General features: G+C 37.8%; 1 protein-coding gene across 6 annotated transcripts in view; it reads right to left on the minus strand.

Annotated features, from left to right (window-relative positions):
- Tbl1xr1 (transducin (beta)-like 1 X-linked receptor 1) overlaps positions 1 to 22389 on the minus strand; it is a 153282-nt gene that overhangs the window by 81869 nt on the left and 49024 nt on the right. For 3 of the 6 annotated variants that reach the window (XM_013016227.1, XM_013016225.1, XM_013016224.1), the window contains exon 2: positions 3518 to 3593. The exons of 2 other annotated variants lie outside the window; for them this stretch is intronic. The gene's annotated coding sequence lies outside the window, so the exon portion shown is untranslated. Of the gene's footprint in view, positions 1 to 3517; positions 3594 to 7655; positions 7675 to 22389 lie in introns of those variants that run through there. One more of the 6 variants, XM_013016226.1, reaches the window with a different exon arrangement.

A 22389-nucleotide genomic window follows, 5' to 3' on the forward strand; every position in this document is an offset into this window, starting at 1 on the left:
GAGGATCTGTTAAACATCAATGTGAACATAATTAATACTGAAGTGTTCACAAAAAAAACAAAGCCAGAAGTGGTGCTGTGGCTCAAGTGGTAGAGCACTATGACGTGAGCAAAGAAAGGCTCGGGGACAGAGCCCAGGACCTGAGTTCAACCCCCATGACCAGAAAAAAAAGGAAAAGGGAGGGAAAAAAAGAAAAAGAATCAAAAAAGAGAAAAAGAAAAAGAATCAAGATGCTGGTGATATTGTGTATATCCACAAAATATTCTGTGATTTTTCAGAGGAAAACAGTGAGGTACAATAGCGCCCCCTATACCCTTATGGCTACGTGTAAATACAGGTTAGTGCATACTGGGTATGGTAGTCTGATGCTTTCCTACATATCCTGCAGAATTGCCACTACTGACTCTTATGTGCCATTATTAAGTAAAGTAAGGGTTATTTGCATGCAAGCACCAGTATACTGTGGAAGCTGATCTGATAGCCCTGATGGCTAGTGACTAGGGAGGGAGGAGAAAGGATATGCAATGTGGGCACACTAGATACAATCCAGGCAGGACAGAGGGATGCAAATCAAGATTTTTATCATGCATGAAATTTAAAACTCATGAAAACTTCCCACTTAGTATTTTCAGATCATGTTTGATCATGAGTAACCAAAGTCTCAAATAATAAAAGATAAAGGGGGGGGGTGGGGTGGGGAGTAGTACACAGAAGAGGCTGAGCCTAGAATGATGTATCATCACAGAAGTTCCTAGAAAACCATTTTTAATCAATATCTATAAACTCAATAGCACTCTGTGCAAATATGTCTGGCTTCACAGTCCTCAGGTAAATTGTAAGCTAGTTTCTTAAACACAAATTTTATTCAACTAACAATGAGCTTCAATTTCTCTGACCATGAGATAAAAATGACTTCAACAATTTTTCAACAAAATTGTCAAATATATGTAAGATGATCTAATCAAAACTAGTCTTCTGAGCTGTTTGAAGAACAGAACAAATGAAACAATGTACAAACAGTTCACTGAAGACAGACATGGCTTTCCACAGGTGGATACAGAACATCATCAGGCAGGTAGGTCAACACTGATTATCAGGAGAAAGACATCACAACCAAACAAGAAAAATAACAGGTTTCAAATGTGGACCACAAATGAAGAATGCAAAGCTGATATCTCATACAGTAAATGCAGGAGCCTGTGAAAATTTCAAATGCTCCTGGGAAAATAGCAGATTGAATTAGAGTTAATGAGTCATAAAAGCAATCTGAAGAACTTAGCGAGTATTTTGTAAGTCAATGAAAAATCAAGTCATATGTGAAAGGCAGGAAAAGAATGTTACCTGAAATTTAGCTACTCTTGAGGAAGATGAAGAAGGGGGAAAAGATGGGGAGGAAAAAAGAAAAAGATCTACCCCCCACCCCAAGAATTCAGAAAATGATTGAGAGAAAAGAAATCCTCTTTGTTAACATAAAAGTTTATCTTAAAAACAAATTGTCTTAGCTAGATTACAAAGGGAAAATACTGAAACAACTAGCTCATCTTATACCTGATTTACTTAGTATTTTTTTCCACATTTATATCAATCATGCCTAATACATACAAAAAGAAAAGAAAAAAAATCACTAGTAGGGCACTGATGGCTCATTCTTGTAATCTCAGCTACACAGCAGGCTGAGATCTTAGATTCAAACGAAGACAACCAGGGCAGGAAAGTCTCTGAGACTCTAGTATCTCCGATTAAGCAGCAAAAAGGCAGAAGTAGAGCTGTGGCACTAGTGAACTAGTGGTCCAGAGTGCCAGACTTGAACCACATACAAATGCCAGTACTGGCAAAAAAACACACACACAAAAATAAATAAAATAATAATCACTATGAGCTGTGGCCATAACTCAAGTGTAGAGCACCTATCTAGTTAGCACACAGAGGGCCCAGAGTTCAAAATCCAGTACTTCACAAAAAAATACTGCTAGAAATATTTTCAATCTTATTCTGATTCATTTTTATTCTTAATTTGTTCTTTTAATAAATAAATCCTTTCTTACTCATCTATGTAAACCTTATATATATATATATATATATATATTTTACAGCTCTGATTATTAAATCAAATTTATTATTATATTTAATTAAAATAAAATTTATGTAAAAACAACATTTGGGCAATGCATATATAAAAAAGTATTTTTTGGTCAGTTGTGGGACTAGAACTCAGGGCCTGGGTGCTCTCCCTAGGCTCTTTTGCTCAAGGCTAGCACTATAACACTTTAAGCCATAACTCCACTTTTGGTTTTCTGGTGGTTAACTGAAGATAAGAATCTCATGGACTTTCCTGCCCAGGATGGCTCTGAACTGCAATTTTCAGATCTGTCTCCTGAGCAGCTAGGATTACAGGCCTGAGCCTCCAGCACCAGCATAAAATATTTTTAAATAGTTGTTTGTTTGTTTTTTTTGGGGGGGTGGGGGTGGGGTCCGGTCATGGGGCCTGAACTCTGGGCCTGGGCGCTGTCCTTTAGCTCTTCAGCTCAAGGCTAGCACTCTACCACTTGAGCCACAGCACCACTTCCGGCCTTTTTCTTTTTGCTTATGTGGTGCTGAGGAATCAAACCTAGGGTCTCATGCATGTAAGGCAAGCGCTCTACCACTGAGCCACCTTCCCAGCCCCTTAAATAGAAGATTTTTCTGTGTAAGTAATTAAAAGTATTTGGGCTGGGTTGTAGCTCAATATTTGAATGCATGATTAGGTCCTGGATTCAGTTCCTAACACTGGAAAAAGGAAAAGGCAATCATTCTCCTATTTATTGATATCCCCAAAACACAGCAATACCATTTTGGTAAGGAATTATGTAAGAGAAAACCATGCTGAATTCTAGTCAAGTAGCAAGATCACATAACCTACAACTAGAAAAACACATTGAAAATTTTAATCCAATTCTATCACCTACTTTTGACAAGTTATCTGAGACTGGTAAAGGTCAAAGCCTTCTAGCATATTCAGGAAATAAAACAATCTCAGCTGCTCCACATCCAGTTGTTATTATTGAATCATATGGTCCCTATCCACAAGAAAGGAATCCAGAAACTTCTTCTAAATAGGTAAAATGGCTCTTAAGCTAGTCATTAGACATAGCTTAAATAAAATGCCCCCCCAAATTCACTGAAATGATAGACAACAACAAAAAGGCCATTATTACTATTCAACATTTTAACAAGAAACATCTATTCACAAAATGGACTTAATTTGACACAACTCAAGGCCACATCTATAATACTTTTCATCCTGACAACCAGTTAGTTTTCTTAACACTGCAGAAAACAGAAATCCTCAAAGTAGAGGTTTCTTTGACTAAAATCTGGGATTCATTTCAATTAAATTACACATTTTTCAAAGGTACTTAGTTTAGAAATTTTTATCAAGCTGTTGAGAAAACTTCAGAACTCTCAAAAGCCTGTCTAAATCAAGAGAATAATAAGCAGACCTATGAAACACTGGGCAAGGGAGTCAGAGGGGTCTTACCATTGGCAGTGCATTGATGTACGGATGTGCAAGTGAAATATCCGGTACCGCCAATCACAAGTTGCTGTTGCTGACGCTGAGAAAAAGGAAAGTAAAGTATTCAGTGTTCCCTAAAACAGATACAGTTTAAGATTTTCTATATCAAACTTTATGTTAGAAACACTATTTAGACTTCAATGGCCTCACCAGTGACAATCTCCCCAAAGTAATTGCTATCATAAACAGCTGCAAGTTGAGTTCCTCATAAATGACAAAGCTTTAGAAAAGTCCTAAGAGGTTAACAGTGAACTCAAGTCAACTCAAAGAGAGGAATTGCACACTGTCCATGAACCTTTTGTGCAATGAAAAAGCTATCATTCACACAGCATATCAGGAAGAGTGTACTCAAGGTACCTACACTCCAAAGTGTAGGTTCCATCTATACTAGAATAGAGATCAACTTTAGTGAGAGTGACAGAGCTATGGTAATGTCCAGCCAGAGCCCATGATGTGTGGATGGCTTGCCTCCTACCTCAAAGAGGTGAATGAGTAAACACTAAAATGCTAACTACAGAAAGAAGTGTCCTCTTGGCTACCTCCAGTCCATGCTAATATTAGTGCTCCTTAATACAGTGTTGAGCAGTTAAGCCACGTTAAAAGTAACATTCACTAAACATAACGCACCTGCACTGAAATTATCAACAATATACCACCAGCCTCTAGTGATTCAAGACATGAAAAGGGAGTGAGAGCTCTGTGTCTTGGTATGACATACACTGGTTTTATGGCATGGGGAACTGGTAGATCTTTCCCAGCACTTACAAGGCGAAGTGTTCTACAGACAATATGATTCAGTCCAAACAAAAACTGGTTATTACTAGCTTCCAATTAACTCAGAGCTACTTGTTATAAACATCATTTATTTTACTTTTATATTTCGCACTAAAACTAGAGAGGGCTGCTTATTATCCAAAAATCAGCAGAGTACTCTTACCAGGCAAAAAGTTTTGGCACACATGCTTTCTATTTCTTTATAATTAAAATGTTACTAAATTATGTATATATTTAAATATACAACATAGAAATAAAAGATAAATTATTTACTTACAAGTAGTACACTGTTTATAATAGTCTAAGCCTTTTAAATGTCTCCTTAATCACGATTTTATCTTAATTAATTAACATCTTAATTTACTCTTAGAATAAGACCAATCAGTATTAAGAGTGATCAATTCTGTATTTCAATCTTCCCTTAATAATCTCATTTTTAGCATCTTCTAAAGTGATTAGAATATAGATGTGAAAACTCCTCCCCACACTAACTCCTAAGAGAAGATTACAAGAGCCTGACTATACCAGTAATTTTTACCACTGTTTCCAAGAGGCCAAAAGAGGCTGTTGTTTGACCATTAAAAGAAAAATTTCATGAGCACATACTAATTATGAAAAACTACTTTGTGCACTACATAAACTAAATCCATCAGTTCTCCTTATAGTGAAATATTTGCTTGTAGGCTTTGTTTTAGTTCTCAAACAAAATACTTGATTTTTATAATCTACATCTCAGAACATGTTATCTAAAATGACGTATGAAGTATTGATTTTATAATATGCCTTTTGCATAGAAAGACACAGATGATACCTAGATCGACCTAACTACATATAATTAGGAGATTTTTTAGATGTAAAAATTCTGTGAGATGGGGCTGGGAAGGTGGCTCAGTGGCAGAGCACTTGCCTTGCATGCCTGAGGCCCTGGGTTCGATTCCTCAGCACCACATAAGCAAAAAGAAAAAGCCGGAACCGGCGCTGTGGCTCAAGTGGTAGAGTGCTAGCCTTGAGCTGAAGGCTGAGGGACAGAGCCCAGGCCCAGAGTTCAGGGCCCATGACTGAACCGAAAGAAAAAGAGAGAAAGAAAGAGAAAGAAAGAGAGAGAGGAGAGAAAGGAGAAAGAAAGAAAGAAAGAAAGAAAGAAAGAAAGAAAGAAAGAAAGAAAGAAAGAAAGAAAGAAAGAAAGAAAGAAAGAAAGAAAGAAAGATAGAAAGATAGAAAGATTCTGTGAGATAAATATATCTTGGCTGTTCTCTAGTGGTACTTTTATTCCATTTATGGATTGCTTTGGAAAGCTAATAGATAGTAAAAGCTTTTTCATTATGAAGAAAGATAAAAACAATGAAAATTTTCACATTTACAATAGAAATGTAACCTAATCCTAGGCTTCAGTGGCCAGTAACAGCCCCCAAAAGCATATACCTAACATACTTAAAGAGAAGCTAAAAGTGAACTTGTGTTTAATATGGAGAATGTGGGGAAATCTGAATTAAAGGATAAGAATCTCAGCAAAATTGATTTGCATATTGAGTTTCTTTTTAATGGGCTGAGGGTTTTTTTTTTTTTTTAATGCTTAGCCTGCATGCACAAGGCCCCTGGTTTCAATCTTCAGGATTGTACTGGAGACAATCAGACAAAAGGAGAATCATTTTAGGGGAGGAACCCAAAGGCACAATTCCTCTGGACATCTACAAACTATTTATCAAAACAAAGTTCAGGAAATGAAAGTATGGGGAGGGTGGTTCTTTTTTTGTTGTCAGTATTTCTTTTTGCTTTGAAAGGGGATTTGTCTTTTTAGGATAGACAAAAGAGGCCCAACAGAAATGGAAAGCGGAAGGATGTAGTCATGGTATACACACTATGTAAAAAAGAATCATGCAATTTGTGGCAGGAACAGGAGGAGGAAACTGGGGTAAAATGAAGGAAGAGGTGACATCCAAAAGAGAAATACATGCATTACCTGAATTGTGAAATGGTAATCCTCTATATTCACCAGCTTAATAACAACAATAAAACTATATTTAAAAGAAAAAGAAAAATATTTTTTATGACTGGGTATTGGTGGCTCACGCCTATAATCCTAGCTACCAAGGAGGCTGAGATCTGAGGATTATAGTTCAAAGCCATGGGTAGGAAGTCCATGAGACTCTGATCTCCAATAAACTCTCAGAAAGAGCCAGAAGTTGACACTATGGCTCAAGTGGTAGAGCACTAGCCTTGAGCACAAAAAGGCTCAGGAAAAGCACCCAGCCCCTGACTTCAAGCCCTAGTACTGACAAATATAAATACATATGTATATGTATGTGTGTCAGTCTTTATGGTGTCCAGTCTTGTGTGTGTTTATTTATGTGTCCCATTATTAAAGTGAGTTAGGTTATAGAGATTCAAATGTTGTATACTGTGATCTATTTTCTAAAAATTTGCTATTTTCAGAATCACACATCTACAAAAAGGAAGCACAGCAAAAGCATGCACTGGTGTCTAATCATGCAACTACCACTTTTCAGCTCTTTTATTGGTAGCATCACATAAGTATCTTATATTAAAAACTTATTAAAACACAACAAAAATCACCTGCCCCAGATAATGAAATAAAAGACAATTAAAGTCACAAACTCAAGTACAGCAACAAGTATTTTAAACTTTGTCCTGAGTGCTATTTCCAAGTGCTATTATAAGTGACACATTAACATCTACACACTAAAAGCCTTTAGTTGATTAACATTTTATCATATTATATTAACTGTATGAAGGGATTTTCCTTATGACATATCTATCCATATGTATAATTACTATAACCATAATCACCCTTTTATTATCTTTGTTTATCCCTACTCTTCCCACCCCAGGTTGCTAACTTTAAATGACAAGTAATTTGAAAATGTAAATGTCAACAAACTTTAGCTGCAACCAGAAAACTACTATGAGAATGTATGGACAAATATGAATCATTGCCCCCTAACTCTTGTCTTATGAACATACATCATCCATGTGCAAATTTTACTAATTTCCCCGCATATACCAAAAGAAAAAAGAAAAAACCCATACCAATATTATTGGTACAACTTACCATGCTTTAGAAATACATAAATCTGACATTTTCTTGGCAACGAAGTTGACAGCTGCTAAGCCAGGGTTTGTTTTAAACTAAACACAGTTTAGAATGAAATCAGTAGAAGAATGAGGTGAGGCAATAGTGAAGATCTAAAAGAGAGAAAATAACAAGACTGCCCTTCCTCACTTGCCTTTCAATCTTTGTGGTCTAGGAATACAGAGTTGAGTGCACTAGGAAAAACTAAGAGAAACCAAGGCTCCAATGGAATCTTACCTATTCAGGAGGATGAGATCTGAGGGTTACAGTTCAAAGTCAGTCCAGGCAAGAAAGGCCATGAGAATCTTAATCTCCAATTAACCTCCAAAAAATAGGAGGCAGAACTGTGGCATAAGTGGTAGTGGCACCAGCCTTGAAAAGCTCAGGGACAGTGTTTGATACCAAGAGTTTAAAAAGGAATTAATCTACAACACAAAAATCATTTATTTAAACAATATATTTTCAATGAAAATGAGAACACCCCTGCTAATTCTTGACTACAAAGTATATTGCCTGTATTTCTTCCTCTAGTAATGGGCTTTATGTGCTAGATTTTAATGTCCTTGAGCCTGGGCAAGTGCACAAGTCTTTTTAAAAGAAACATGGTTTACTTGCACAAAGCTGATCGATCAGTTTTGAGAGATTATTAATGCCCTTGGTGGTTTTTGTGGGTGTGAAATAAATGGTGAGAATTTGAACTGGTCCCTGTTATTATAGTACTGAAATTAAGTCTACTTAATTTATCAAGTCATGTTCATGCCCTGATTTTATATACTTGTATCTATCAATAAACACTGTGATACTTGAAAAAAAATGCCTTTTAATGGTGAACTTAACTAACATTCTGGGTCCCTCACTTTTAATTGTTCTTGCATAGGACCTATGCAGTAGTTATACATATAAACTTTGCCCCATATCTTGGGAACCACTGGCCAATGTAGATGGAGGGAAAGGACAGGATAGGGAATTTTACTAGTTAAAGAGTCTATTCGCTAATCTCTTGGGGGAGGAAGAAAGCACAGAGGTGACTTCTTTCAAGTATTAGACTGCAAGTAAATGGTGCAACTAAATGTTTGATCCTTCTAAGTTTACTATTAAATAAGAAACAAAACAATCTGCATTCCCCACAATTACAAAAGGAAAGACAATATAATTTATAAAAATAAAGAGATCAGGGGCTGGGAAGGTGGCTCAGTGGTAGAGTGCTTGCCTTGCATGCATGAGGCCCTGGGTTCGATTCCTCAGCACCACATAATCAAAAGAGAAAAAAGCCCGAAGTGATACTGTGGCTCAACTGGTAGAGCGCTAGCCTTGAGCTGAAGAGCTGAGGGATGGCGCCCAGGCCCAGAGTTCAGCTCCACGACCAGACCCAAAAGAATGAATAAATAAATAAATAAATAATAAAGAGCTCAGGGGCTGGGAAGGTGGCTCAGTGGTAGAGTGCTTGCCTCACATGCATGAGGCCCTGGGTTCGATTCCTCAGCACCACATAAAACAAAAAAAGCCGGAAGTGATACTGTGGCTCAAGGGCTAGAATGCTAGCCTTGAGCGGAAGAGCTGAGGGACAGAGCCCAGGCCCAGAGTTCAAAACCCAAGACTGACCAAAAAAAACCAAATAAATAAAGAGACCAGAAAAGGGAAGAGGAAGAGAAGGACATGAGGTGATGCAAAAGCAATACCACTGAACCCACATGGAGATAAAGACATAAAAACTGACTAAGCTTCCAGTTCAAGAGACAAAATTTCAAGTAGTGAGTTATTAAGGAGTTTTCGTTTCTACCCAATATAATGGAACATTGTCATATAAATCAATAGCAATGGAAAAACTAGACTATGCATCCAGGGAGTTACACAGTGGACAAATACTTAGGCATATCACATGAGATTGGTTATGTGTGTGCCCTCTGCCACCGAAGGTAATAAAACAAAATCTCTGACTTCACAGGCTACATTCCAGCAGAATGGAGTGCAATGTTAGGTGGTGATGACTGTTACTGAAATGCACAAATGACAAGCAGGGCTAGGCACTCAAAAGTTGATAGGAACTGGATACAATGGCACATGCCTATGATCCCAGAAACTAAGGAGGAGGATCAAGAGCTCAGGAAAGTCTGGGCTCTATGAGACCTTAAGTATAGAGCTTAAGCCTCCATAAGAGCTACATACTTACTTGTAAGTAAACTGATGGATAAATGAATGAATGTTGAGGTAGGCAGGTTAAGCCTGAGTTGCAATATTAAGAATGGTCAGAGCCCGACACTTGGGGCTCCTGTAATTCTAGCTGCTGAGAAGACCAAGATCTGAGAGCGGTTCAAAGCCATCCCAGACAGGAAAAGTCCATGAACCACCTTATCTCCAAGTTGCCACAAAAGAGCCAGAAGTGGAACTGTGGCTCAAGTGGTAGAGGACTAGCCTTGAGAACACACTCTCTCTCTCTCTCTGGGACAGTGCCCAGCCTTAATAAGTTTAAGCCCTGGGATCAGCACAAAATAGATGGGGGGGGGGGGAGAAGAATGGTAAGGGCTAAGGACTAGTTCTTATTTCAAGTGAATATATGAAAGAAGATATTGTAAAGTACTACATTCTATAAGCCAGATACCATGTATAAATATGTGCTTTATCATTGTATTGTCAACTTAGTGCTGCAACCAAACTTAGGACTTTCATGTTCACAAAATCACATTTAATTTTTAATCTTATGTTGACTACATATTATAAAGCAATATGTGATTTTTATTAGAGCTATTAGGTTTTATAAAGTATTTAGCACTACATTATTATAGAGGCTATCATATAAATTACCTAGTGCTAGAGAAGACAGGCAGTCAGATTTGTTCTAATTGTTATGTCTTTTCAAAAATGTCCAATTATTTTACAAAATTAAATAGCTCCAAACTTTTTCCAAGATACATGAACCTTAGGAAAGAGAAAAGTGTGGTAAAATACAATATTATTATTTATTCCTTATTACAGTTTAGACAGCAGCTTCAACTTTTTTGGGAGGGCAGGGAGGGGTGGGGGTCAGTCTCAGGGTCTAGGCAATGTTCCTGAGCAATTTTTGCTCAGGGCTAATATGCTACTACTTTGAGCCAGTTCCAATTTTGGTTTTTTTATTGGTTAAGTAGGGATAAATAAGAGCCCCAAGGACTTTCTTGCCTGGGCTGGCTTTGAATTGTGATCTTCAGATCTCAGCCTCCTGAGTAGCTAGGATTTCAGCAACCAGCACCTCGATCCCACCTCTAAAACCAACCAACATACATTGACCTACAACGCCTACCTCAAATTTTTTCACTAGAAAAATTATACTAGAATGACCTAAGGAAGGGGAAGCGGGGGAAGAAAGATGGCCAAAATTTCCTAAAATGCTAAAGAGCCTCTGATCTTGGGTTTGTTTTGTGGGACCCTCTCCCACCCCCCAAAGTCCAGTATTCTTTTTTTTTTTTGGTTGGTCATGGGGCTTGAACTCTGGGCCTGGGCGCTGCTTCTGAGCTCTTCAGCTCAAGGCAAGTGCTCTAACACTTGAGTCACAGTACCACTTCCAGTTTTCTGGTACTTAATTGGAGGTAAGAGTCTCACGGACTTTCCTGCCTGGGCTGGCTTTGAACTGTGATACTCAAATCTCAGCCTCCTGAATAGCTAGGATTATAGTGTGAGCCACCAGAGCCAGTTAGTTTAGTATTCTTTAGAAAGAAAGCAAGGAAAATTAGTTTGTGAAAATGCACAAAGCTACTATTATAAGAAGACTTTCAATTATAAACACTTTCAATTGTAAAATTTTGGAATTTAATGTAATTTATGTCTGCTATCATACCTAAAACACCACTGCAGATTCCAATAATATTAAATGTGAGGGGAAAGAAGTCGTGTAAGAGTTTAGTTAAGAAGATAGTTATTTCTGAAAATAAGAAAATGTGACAAAATCCCAATTCATCCTCATGAGAAAGGAAATCAGAAAAACTATGTGGATTATTTCTTCTAGGGAGAATTCAAAATGCACTTTTTTCCAGAGGAAAATTATCTATTTTGTACGATTGTTCACCTAGATCTTATGTCCAAGTTTATCTATCAGTTGAAAAGTACCACTCTGATGATTCAGGCTTGACTAGACAAATACACAAAACCTAAGTAGGCCACAGCTGGCACCTGTTTGCACGAAAGGCTGGCAGGGTAGCTTAAGGCCAGACATGCAATCCAGGAACTATTATCTTTGCCTAGCTCTCCTACCATCACCATCACCATGTGACTCCCCAGGTGCAAGAGGGTAGCAACTCACAGATGGCACAAAGGCTATCTCAGTCAGGAAAGCTAAAGCTCCACAGGGAAACCATTATCATCTTATACACCTCAAGTTATAAGAATGCACCACACTTTCCAGAAGAATTCCTATTCCAGGAGCAGGCTACATGTCAGGAATCACTTCACTGCACAATACACTGGCTAATAATAATAGCATTCTACCATGTCAGTTTCAAATGCATGAAAGCTTTATTTAAAAAAAAAAAAGCCACACTCATTTCTCCCTCCATAGGGAGTATGGTAAACTCCCTTCCCCCACACAAGCACATGGGTTTCCTCTTCCACTCTGGTTCTACCATGATAGTAGGCTTAAGCTTCTATGGGACTGGCTCACCTTTAGAAGCAATGATTGGGTTTGACTGGTAGACTCCTGAGAGTGTTAGGTGTTTTCTCATTGTTTTGGATTTTGACAGTACTAAGTTTAAAGTCAGGGCTTCGAATTCTCCCAGCTTGATTGCTCAGCTGGCATTTAATCACTTGACCCATACCTTACAGTTCTGACTTTCACTGGTTAATTTGTAAATTGAGTCTCAAGGACTTTTTCTGCCTATACTGGCTTCAAGACATGATGCTCCAGATATCAGCCTCCTGAGTAGCTAAAATTATAGGCATGAGCCAGCAGGTGTGGCACCCTCTAAGATTCTTTAAAACCTTCTAAAAATTGAAAACTAGGCACACAGAAATCTAGGCCTTCAGGAAAGAGGAAAACATCTGTTCCTGAGAAATAGCAGAAATAAATCCAAACCAACATATAAAAATATTTCGTAAGTAGCAAAGAAAACCTGTTTTGATTATATGAAAATTAAAAGAAAGTTAAAGGGCTGGATACAGTGTAACACACTTAGAGGCTTGCACACTTATAGCTTGTGATCTCAGCTACTCAGCAGGTGAGAGACAGGAGGATCTTGATTCCAAGGCAGCCTTGGGCAAAATTGCCAGATCATATCTTAAAAACAAACAAAAAAGCAAAAGGACTAGGCTATGACTCAGAAGGCCAAGTCCCACATGCAAGAGGCTAAGTTTGATGACTTGCCAAGAGAGAGAAGGAAGGAAAGACAGTGGGAAGAAGGAAGAGAAAAGCAATTTAATTCTAACTTCTTTGTGTTATCAATAAAAAGACTGAGGTCAAGACTGAGGAAACAGATTTTGTTCTTACAAAAGGTATCAAAAATAAAGTCAACTTGCACTGCTTATTTCACATAGTAACATTTAAATCTGTGACCTACTATATTATTGTAGTAGGCATTATTGTTTCAAACACAAGGAAATTGAGGCACAAAGTTCCTAGACCAAGATGACATAACTGATGAGTGGGTGACAGTGGACTTAAGGAGCCAGATCTCAAACTGTTAGCCACTTTCCTCAGTCTTGAAAGGAAGTCTCTTTCCAAAGGAAGTCTCTGCTTGTCACAAGCAGACAATCAACTGATTTAAAAGAAAATCAGCTTAGCTAGAGGAAAGACATCCATTTGCCCAATTTCTTTTTGATAGACAGGATGGATCAGTAGAGCAAGGTCACTGGGCACCCTCTAGAGGACAATGTAACTCTACTGACCAGTCAATACTACCTTGTTACCTTTGCAAACCAGGCTTTCAAACATCTAACACTCAAGAGTTCCATGCAGCTAGTTAGTTTTTAAAATACTCTTCTAAGTCTGTGTAATTGGTTTGTTGTTATTGTTGTTTTAGTGATATATATGCTGGTGGCTCATGACTATAATCCTAACTATTCAGATTTGAGAATAGCAGTTTGAAGGTAACCATGCAGGAAAGTCCAAGAGACTTTTATCTCCAATTAACCAACAATAAAGCTGGAAGTGGAGCTATAGCTCAAAATGGTAGAGCACAAAAGCACAAAAGCTCCAGGACAGTGCCCAGACCTGAGTTCAAACCCCAGGGAAGATGCGCACACACACAACACAAGGTACATAGAAAAATAAGGGACTTCATCTTACGAAAGTTGACAACTTACATAATTAATATTTACAACACTGTAACTTTAAAATGCAGTAACACCCCCTTAGAAATTTACCCAAAAGTATTAGAAGGCATAAGACACTGCAGCCATTACTATAGTGAATATTTTGCCACTTGCTGCTTAATAATCAGCTGCCTACTGGCTCATTGTCAGGGTCACTCCTCAGTCCCATTCTCCTACAACTCCAAAGAATTCTAAAGCTCAAAATGAGTCTCACAATTTATAATTGCGCATCACTTAATGGCTGGTGTTTTTTCCCCCAATTTTGAAGCAACAATGGGTTAGGCTTTTATAGGACACTGCTTATTCATTCACTATTGTCTCTTTGTGTACATAATCCCATTTTTGTTCAAAGTAGCAACATGTGTATCTTTTCTTTGTAGGTAGAGGCAGACATATTTAATAGCTCTGGCTAGTAAGACTTAAACAAAAGCCAATGGGCTTCTCTTAACAGAGAGGAGAAAGTGGAAAGGCTTTTGCCTTACTGAAAACAGAAGTCAAATTAACACTTCCTGCTTCAACATTATGCCTCCTACAATAGAATTCACTTTTTAACTAAAGCAGTAAATCCCATGGATTCATCACACTATGAACAATGTAAACAAAACACAAGAAACACCCATCTGCCAACTACCTTATATAGTATATAGCTATTTGAAGTCAAATGAGCATCATTCTTCCCCACCACTAGACTCCATATCCTCCCAACAATTTCAAACTTCCTATGTATATACTTAGGTCATTTAACTATGTATCATCTATATTCTAAGCTTTAATGCCCTGTGTATTTATTATACGGCCTGAAAGATACCTGTGCAGTTTCATAAGGTGCTAAGAACATGTTAAAATGTACTCTACCCTTCCCAGAAGAGTTAGTGGTTAAAATGAAGATCTTATCTCTACAGGTACTGTTAAAAAAAAAAGTGACAATAAAATTTACTTCTTCACAAAATCTATTTCAGGAGGAGCTAAGATAAATGCATATCACATTTGAAGTTCAGAATACTATAAATATAATTTTTGTTCCAATGGTATGAGAGCTATGAGCAATTTTGAAATAACCATAACTTAGCTCTGAAATACTATATTACCTAAATTTACATTATCATAACTAGCTATACAGCAAACCATCATAAAAACATTATATAAAATAATGTTATTGTTACAAATGTAAAGGCAAAAATTTTAAAACAAAAAACAAACCAGTACTTTTTTTTGGGGGGGGATCCCCATCCTGGGGCTTGAACTCAGGGCCTGAGTGCTATTCTTGAGATTTTTTGCTCAAGGCTAGCTCTCTGTCACTTGATCCATGGCTCCACTTCCCAGTTTTCTGGTGCTTAATTGCAGTTAAGAGTCTCCTAGGCTTTCCTACTTGGGCTGGTTTCAAACCATGATCCTCAGTTCAGCCCCCTGAGTAGTAGGAGTAAGCCACCAGTGCCTGGCCAAAAATTTCTTTTAAGAGTATAACAGAGCTAGGCTCATACCTGTAATCCTAGCTACTCAGGAGGCTGAAATCTGAGGATCACAGTTGAAAGACAGCCCGGGCAGGAAAGTCTGTGAGACTCTTATCTCCAATAAACCACTCAGAAAACTGGAAGTGGTGCAGCAGCTCAAGTGGTAGACTCAAGTGGCAGAACGCTAGCCCTGAGCTAAAGAGCCCAGGGACAGTGTCCAAGCCCAGAGTTCAAGCTCCATGACCAACAACAACAATAACAAAAAAACAAAAAAAAACTGTAACAAGGCTATATTCTAGTATACTATACTAGAACTTTACACTACTCTCTAGTCTGTAAAGCCTAGTATCATCTACTTTCAGAGGAACATATATTGTTAGAACTAAATGAGATAAAACAAATCAAGCCTGTAATAAATAGTAATTTGGAATTAAATGCATTTAAGGAATGGGAATCATTATTTTTCCCATATTTTGTGTTTGATGGGAACAAAGAACTATCCTTTCTAGAACTACAGATTTGCTGCACATGCCCAATTTAAATGTCTGAGAAGATTTATACTGTGTACTAATGAACACTATAAAGTTTACTTTATTAAAACAGAAATGAGACTTTGTTGTTAAATACACTGTAATCCTAATTACTCAAGAAGCTGAAATCTCAGGAGTACGGTTTGAAGCCAGCCCAGGTAGGAAAGGCCAAGATTCTTATTTTCAATTAACCAACAGAAATTAGCTCAAGTAGAGTGCTAAACCTTCAGCACAAAAGCTCAGGCAATGCCCAGGACCAGAGTTCAAGCCCCAAGAGTTATACATACACTCACAGGCTGAGACAGGCAGGCCCGCGTGTGCACATGCACACACTCGCACACACAAGAAATTTCTGAAGTCTCTTAATCTCTTTAGCATCTATGACTTAATTTGCATCTATTGATTAGTCAGGTATGAGTAGACTAATTGGAAAACCAAAGGAGAAAGGCATAAAAGATATAAAAGTAAACCTGACTTCACTGTCAAAGATGTGCCTGTGAAAGACTTCATTGTGGAGCAGTGAAGGAGAAGGATGGAAAATTAAACAAAGTACTCTAGGAAATCAGACAGTTGAGCTGATGCAGGGTCTGCTTTCATCTTTGAGTATGTGACCCCCAAGGTCCTAGAAAGATAAAAAACAAACATGCTCTACTTGCTTTCTGCAACTGGAAGGACGGAGTAAACACTAAAAAGAACATGTTCCTTGGATGTTTATTATAAAGTATCAACCTATGCATTTTCAAGTCATTTAAGTTTATTAATGGCTTTTATGATATGAAACTCACAGAAAATAATTCTATCACTATCTCATTCCTTCTATCACATGTTAATATTATTTCCCTCTCCTATTATGTCAACATTTTATGTTCTTATTCTAACCAAACCACAAAGGTATGGGTCAATAGTCTCAGTTATTCAAGAGAATAAGGCAGGAAAATTACCTTATGTCAGGACCCGCCTGGGTAACACAGGGAAACTACCTCTAATTTAGAGCACTAGAATAAACTTTTTTTTAACTAAGCACTGTTGGCTGTAATCCTAGCTACTAAGGAGAGATCTGAGGATTGTAGTTCAAAGCCAGCCTGGGAAGGAAAGGCCAGGAGATTTATTTCCAATTGACCACCAGAAAACAGAAATGGTGCTATGGCTCAAAGTGGTAGAGCACTAGCCTTGGGGGGGAGGGGGGGAGCTCAGGGACACTGCTTAGGCCCTGAATTCTAGTCCCATGACAGACAGACACACGGGAGGGAGGGAGGGAAAAAAGAGAGGGGGAAGAGAGGGAGGGAGGGAGGGAGGGAGGAAGGGAGGGAGGAAGGGAGGAAGGAAGGAAGGGAGGGAGGGAGGAAGGGAGGGAGGGAGGGAGGGAGGGAGGGAGGGAGGGAGGGAGGGAGGGAGGGAGGAAGGAAGGAAGGAAGAAGGAAGATTTTAAATTAACTACTTAAAATTCTCTTAACTCTCACTTTTGATTAGCATAACAATTCAGTGCCTATAATAGGAATTAATCAATGTCCATTTTTAAACAAAATTCAGTCCACTATTATTGCATTATTCATAGTTCCTAGCTTCTAAATAATAGCTAAGAAGCAAATGAGACCATTGCCTCAATCAGCAACAATGAATTACTGGAAAAGTATTTTTGGTATCAGTTTATAATGGTAAATTTAATAAGGCTTCTGTTAAGACTTCTCTATAATTATACAGAATTTAAAATTAGTACCTCTAATTTTATTTATTCACATAGATTACCATATGAATAATTATAAAAATATTTCCTTTAGGATATGACATCAAAATAGTTTTTAAACATTAACAGGAAGTAACTTGAAGGTTCCTATTCAAGGATGTGCCATATATATAGGATCTGCTGCTCTTGGTTTTTCCAGATGTATGCTACCTTGGGTAATTTAATGTTCTGTATGAAATCTATTAACACGCATTTTCTCCACTGTAGTCACAAAGATATTAACAGTTTAATTTAATCTAACTTCAAATTCCACTAGTACTGACTAATTTTCTAATTCCAAGAATGCAGCAAATCCCACTTGAAACTTTCGCAAATTCTGCTTTATTTCCATGTTACTGTCAGGAAGAACTATGAGGCAAAACTGGCTACTTTTTTCCCAGGTCAAAGAAGGAGTACTATAAAGCAGAAGGGGGTTGATGGGAAAGTGAATAACAACCCAGAAGCAGTGAGTATTCTGACCCCTCAGCTTACTTTCTTACATTATTATTTAAGGTAATGAAACAATCTGAAACCAAAAATGTGGAGTCCACATTCACTTATAAATTGCTTTATAGCATATATGAATGTGGTAGTCAAGCAATGACTACCATACATCAAACTTTAGAAATTAGCTCATGGGAAAGAATAATATAACAAATGCTGATGGGGCTGTGTGGGAAAAGGAACCCTATTGCACGCACTGTTGATAAGAATGTAAACTAATTCAAACACTCTGGAAAGCAGTCTGGAGATTCCTCCAAAAACAAAAAAAAACTGAAACTAAAACTAAACAGAATTACTCTATGATCCACCAACATCAGAGCATTAAAAGTCAGGATATGGTAGAGAGACATGTACATCCATGTTCACTGCTACACTATTCACAATAACCAAGTTATGGAACCAACACAGATACCTTACAATAGATGAGTGGATCAAAAAGAAAAATGTGGTACCTATACATAATGGAATTTTACTCATCCATTAGAAAGAATATGTCATTTGCAGGAAAATAGATGGACCTAGAACAAATCATGTTAAGTGAAGCAGGCTGGCTCAGAGAGATAAACAGCACATTTCTCTCCTACTTGGGAGCTAGATCTAAATTACAACTATACACGATAACATATAGAGGGCTCAATGCATTTATATACAAACTGACTAAAGGAGGTTATACTTAGGGGAGGAATCCAAAGATTTAACTCCACTGAATAATATACTGTTTATCGAAACAAATGCCAGGAAGAAAACATATTTTGGAGGAAGAGCAAAGGGAGATTATAGAAATGTAAGGAGGGTGAGCAAATGTAGTTATTATATTCAATATACAGCATGTAAAACCTGAACTATGTAACTTGAGGCTAGGGATAGGAGGTGGAAAATGGGAGAGAAACAAGGAACAGGCACTGACCAAGACACTGACTTACGAAATTGTAACTCCTTTGTAGGAGTAGTAATAATACACTTTTTAAAAAGAAAGTTCCAAATACTTAAAGAGAAATTTCTCTGAAGAGGAAAGAAGGATGGCCAATAAACACATGAAGAAATGCTCAACCTCTCTAGCCGTAAAAGAAATGAAAATCAAAACAACATTGAAATAGCACCTCACCCCATTTAGAATGGCTATAATCAAGACCTCTAATAACAACAGATGCTGGAGGGGATGTGGACAGAAGGGAACCTTACTGAATTGCTGGTGGGAGTGTAAACTTGTTCAACCACTTTGGAAACTAGTATGGAGGTTCCTCAAAAGACTCCACATAGAGCTCCCCTATGACCCAGCAATCCCACTTTTGGGCATTTACCCAAATGTTCACAAACAAGACCACACTAAAACTACCAGCACAACTATGTTTATTGCAGCATTATTTACCACAGCTAAGATATGGAACCAACCCAGATGCCCCTCAGTAGATGAATGGATCAAGAAAATGTGGTATATATACACAATGGAATTCTATGCCTCCATCAGAAAGAATGACATTGCCACATATGTTAGGAAATGGAAAGACTTAGAAAAAATTATATTAAGTGAAGTAAGCCAGGCCCAAAGAAACACAGGTCCCATGGTTTCCCTTATTTGCAATAACTAGTATATGTCTGAGTCAAGCAAAAATGGTCAGATAAGTTGATGTTAGGTGAAATGAACCCTAAGATATGTATTCAAATGTTTTTTTTCTTTCATGCGATTGTTTCTAACTCATTTATAAGATTATTTCTTTGTAGCTACGTATGTCCCTCCCCCATGGTATAACCCCTGCTTTCACTGTATTTGATGTTGTTATAATTTGTGGAAGGGAAGGGAAAAAACAAATAGTTTAAATAGGGATACTGGTGGACCCCATCCCTGGGGCCCATGCCTACTGCCACCGAGTAAGTTAAATAATTAATAACTACATATGATGTGTTTCAGTGACTGCTGAATTTAAGCAACGAGAACGTAAAGTTGATTCATTTATATAGTTTAAAATGTGATAGTGAAAGTTTAAGAGTAATTTAGAAATCTTGCTAGATGTCAACTCATCTTTCTTCATAAGCCTACCTTCTCTAGAAATGTCTCCATTTAACTTCACATTAGCCTTACTTCAAAACAATGTAAAACTTTTTTAAAACTCTCTAATATTTAAAAATCCATTCGCATTTTCCACGTTTACTGTACTACAGGTGCAAGCCCACCAGTGCCCAGCTTCTTCTCACATTTTATCAATTAGTTGTACTATTTTCTCACTCATTTTTAATCAATTCTTCAAGCTCACCCCCCGCTTCCAGAGAATTCTGGCACTCAAGTGGTTAGAACAAATGATTAAACTGAATGTTGGTGGACAGATTATGTCCACAGACCTACAATAAAAGGTGATAGACTGTATTCTGAAAAACTCTCCTAACCCACTCAATTGGCACTAATTTACCAGGATTTTTCAAGTTTGTTCCAAGCTCTACTAGTGGAATTAAGTGCTAACCTCTCATCTCCCTTTTGTTTTAAGATAGGGGAAAAGAGAGTGATGGAAGAGGTGACATTAATCAAGATGCACTTTACTCTTAACTGCTATGTTGAATTGAAATTCATTTTATAACAAATATATTTATCTAAACTAAATTCATGTAAATTAGAAGCTACATATGTATTAATGTTCTCTCTAAACTCTGAAGGCAAGTCTGATCTGGTAAATGACAGCTTTAGCTTTGTGGTCTAACAGAATCATGTTGCGCCTTTCCTCACTAACTTGTGAGCACTAGCATATGGGAAATGAAACTTGTACAATCCCACTGATCTGCAAGACCTAAGGAAGACAAGGCACCTTCACATTTGACTCATTTTCAGATTTTATTAGTAGAGGTATGGTGTTCTTACCTAAAGATGTAAAACCCATGCAAACTGTAATTAATGGACACTAATTGCCAGAGACACAGCTTAAAGGACATACATATAATGAAGACAAACCTTTATCCTCAGCCAAGCAGATGAAGAGACTTAAATTTCAAGTGATGTAAAGATGAAAACAATAAGTGTTGGAAATCTTTATAGATTTTCTTTAGTAAGAAAACTATCAGAAAAGTTTTGTTTATTAATACAAGATAAACCTCAATAAATGTTCACTTGTGTAACAGTAAAAATCTACCAAGATGTATTTCAAACATTACTGTCAAAGTTACTCATTCCATAAAACTGTGTTTACTAAGGGGAATACATGCTATTAGGTGAAAGAGTAAAACAATTAGAATATTCCCTCTTTCTAGCCGGGCGCTGGTGGCTCACGCCTGTAATCCTAGCTACTCAGGAGGCTGAGATCTGAGGATCACGGTTCAAAGCCAGCCCGGGCAGGAGAGACTGTGAGACTCCTATCTCCAATAAACCGCCAGAAAACCGGAAGTGGCGCTGTAGCTCAAGTGGTAGAGCGCTCGCCTTGAGCTGAAGAGCTGAGGGACAGCGCCCAGGCCCAGAGTTCAAGCCCCACGACCGACAAAAAAAAAAAAAAAAAGAATATTCCCTCTTTCTTTAAAATAATGAGATATGTAAGTATAATACTGGACAGTCTTGTAAAGGCTATAAGCCTATGTAGAAGCATCTAGGAATTCAGGTAAGAATACTCCTCTAAGCTAGAACAAACATGGTAAGACCCACTGAAAAAGCTGTTAATCCTAGTGACCCCACAGGCAGATAGGGAAGCAAGCATGGAGCAAATACCTCACAAAACCCCATTTGAGCCCCCACCCAAAAAAAGCACTAACATGCTCATTTTCTCCCAACCTAAACAGGAAGCATAAATAGGATCAGAAGCATAAATAGGAAAAACTTAGTTTGGGCCAACCTGAGTATATGACCCTAAGTAGAAAGGACCCAATAAGTTCAACTCCAGTACTGCTGCTCCCCCCACCAAAAAAAAAAAAAAAGAATTCAGCATGTTCCCAGTTATAGAATGACAATACAAAGCCCTTAACATTATCATATTTAGCCCGGCGCTGGTGGCTCACGCCTGTAATCCTAGCTACTCAGGAGGCTGAGATCTGAGAATCGCGGTTCAAAGCCAGCCCGGGCAAGAGAGACCATGAGACTCCGATCTCCAATAAACCACCAGAAAACCGGAAGTGGCGCAGTAGCTCAAGTGCTAGAGTGCTCGCATTGAGCTGAAAAGCTGAGGGACAGCACCCAGGCCCAGAGTTCAAGCCCAACGGCCGACAAAAAAAAAATTTATCATATTTGTCTCTCACATAGATATTAAATTTGACTACATTCTAATATGAAATCTAGTGAACTTGAAGACAAAATCTCTGGCCTCAAATCTATGAACACTGAAACTACATTCCATTTTGGGAAGCTAACTTTCAGGCTAGTAGAGTCAAATGCAAAGAATATCAGGAGTTTCTGGCAGAGTAGTCTATAACGAAGATGGTTAAGAACGAGTATAGCTATGCATCAAACACATCATGACACATACACATTAAGACTGGATCAATTATCAGTCTCTTCTTCTTCATCTACAAATGCCAAA

Source organism: Dipodomys ordii, unplaced genomic scaffold (assembly GCF_000151885.1).
Source record: "Dipodomys ordii isolate 6190 unplaced genomic scaffold, Dord_2.0 Scaffold30, whole genome shotgun sequence".
NCBI lineage: Eukaryota > Metazoa > Chordata > Mammalia > Rodentia > Heteromyidae > Dipodomys > Dipodomys ordii.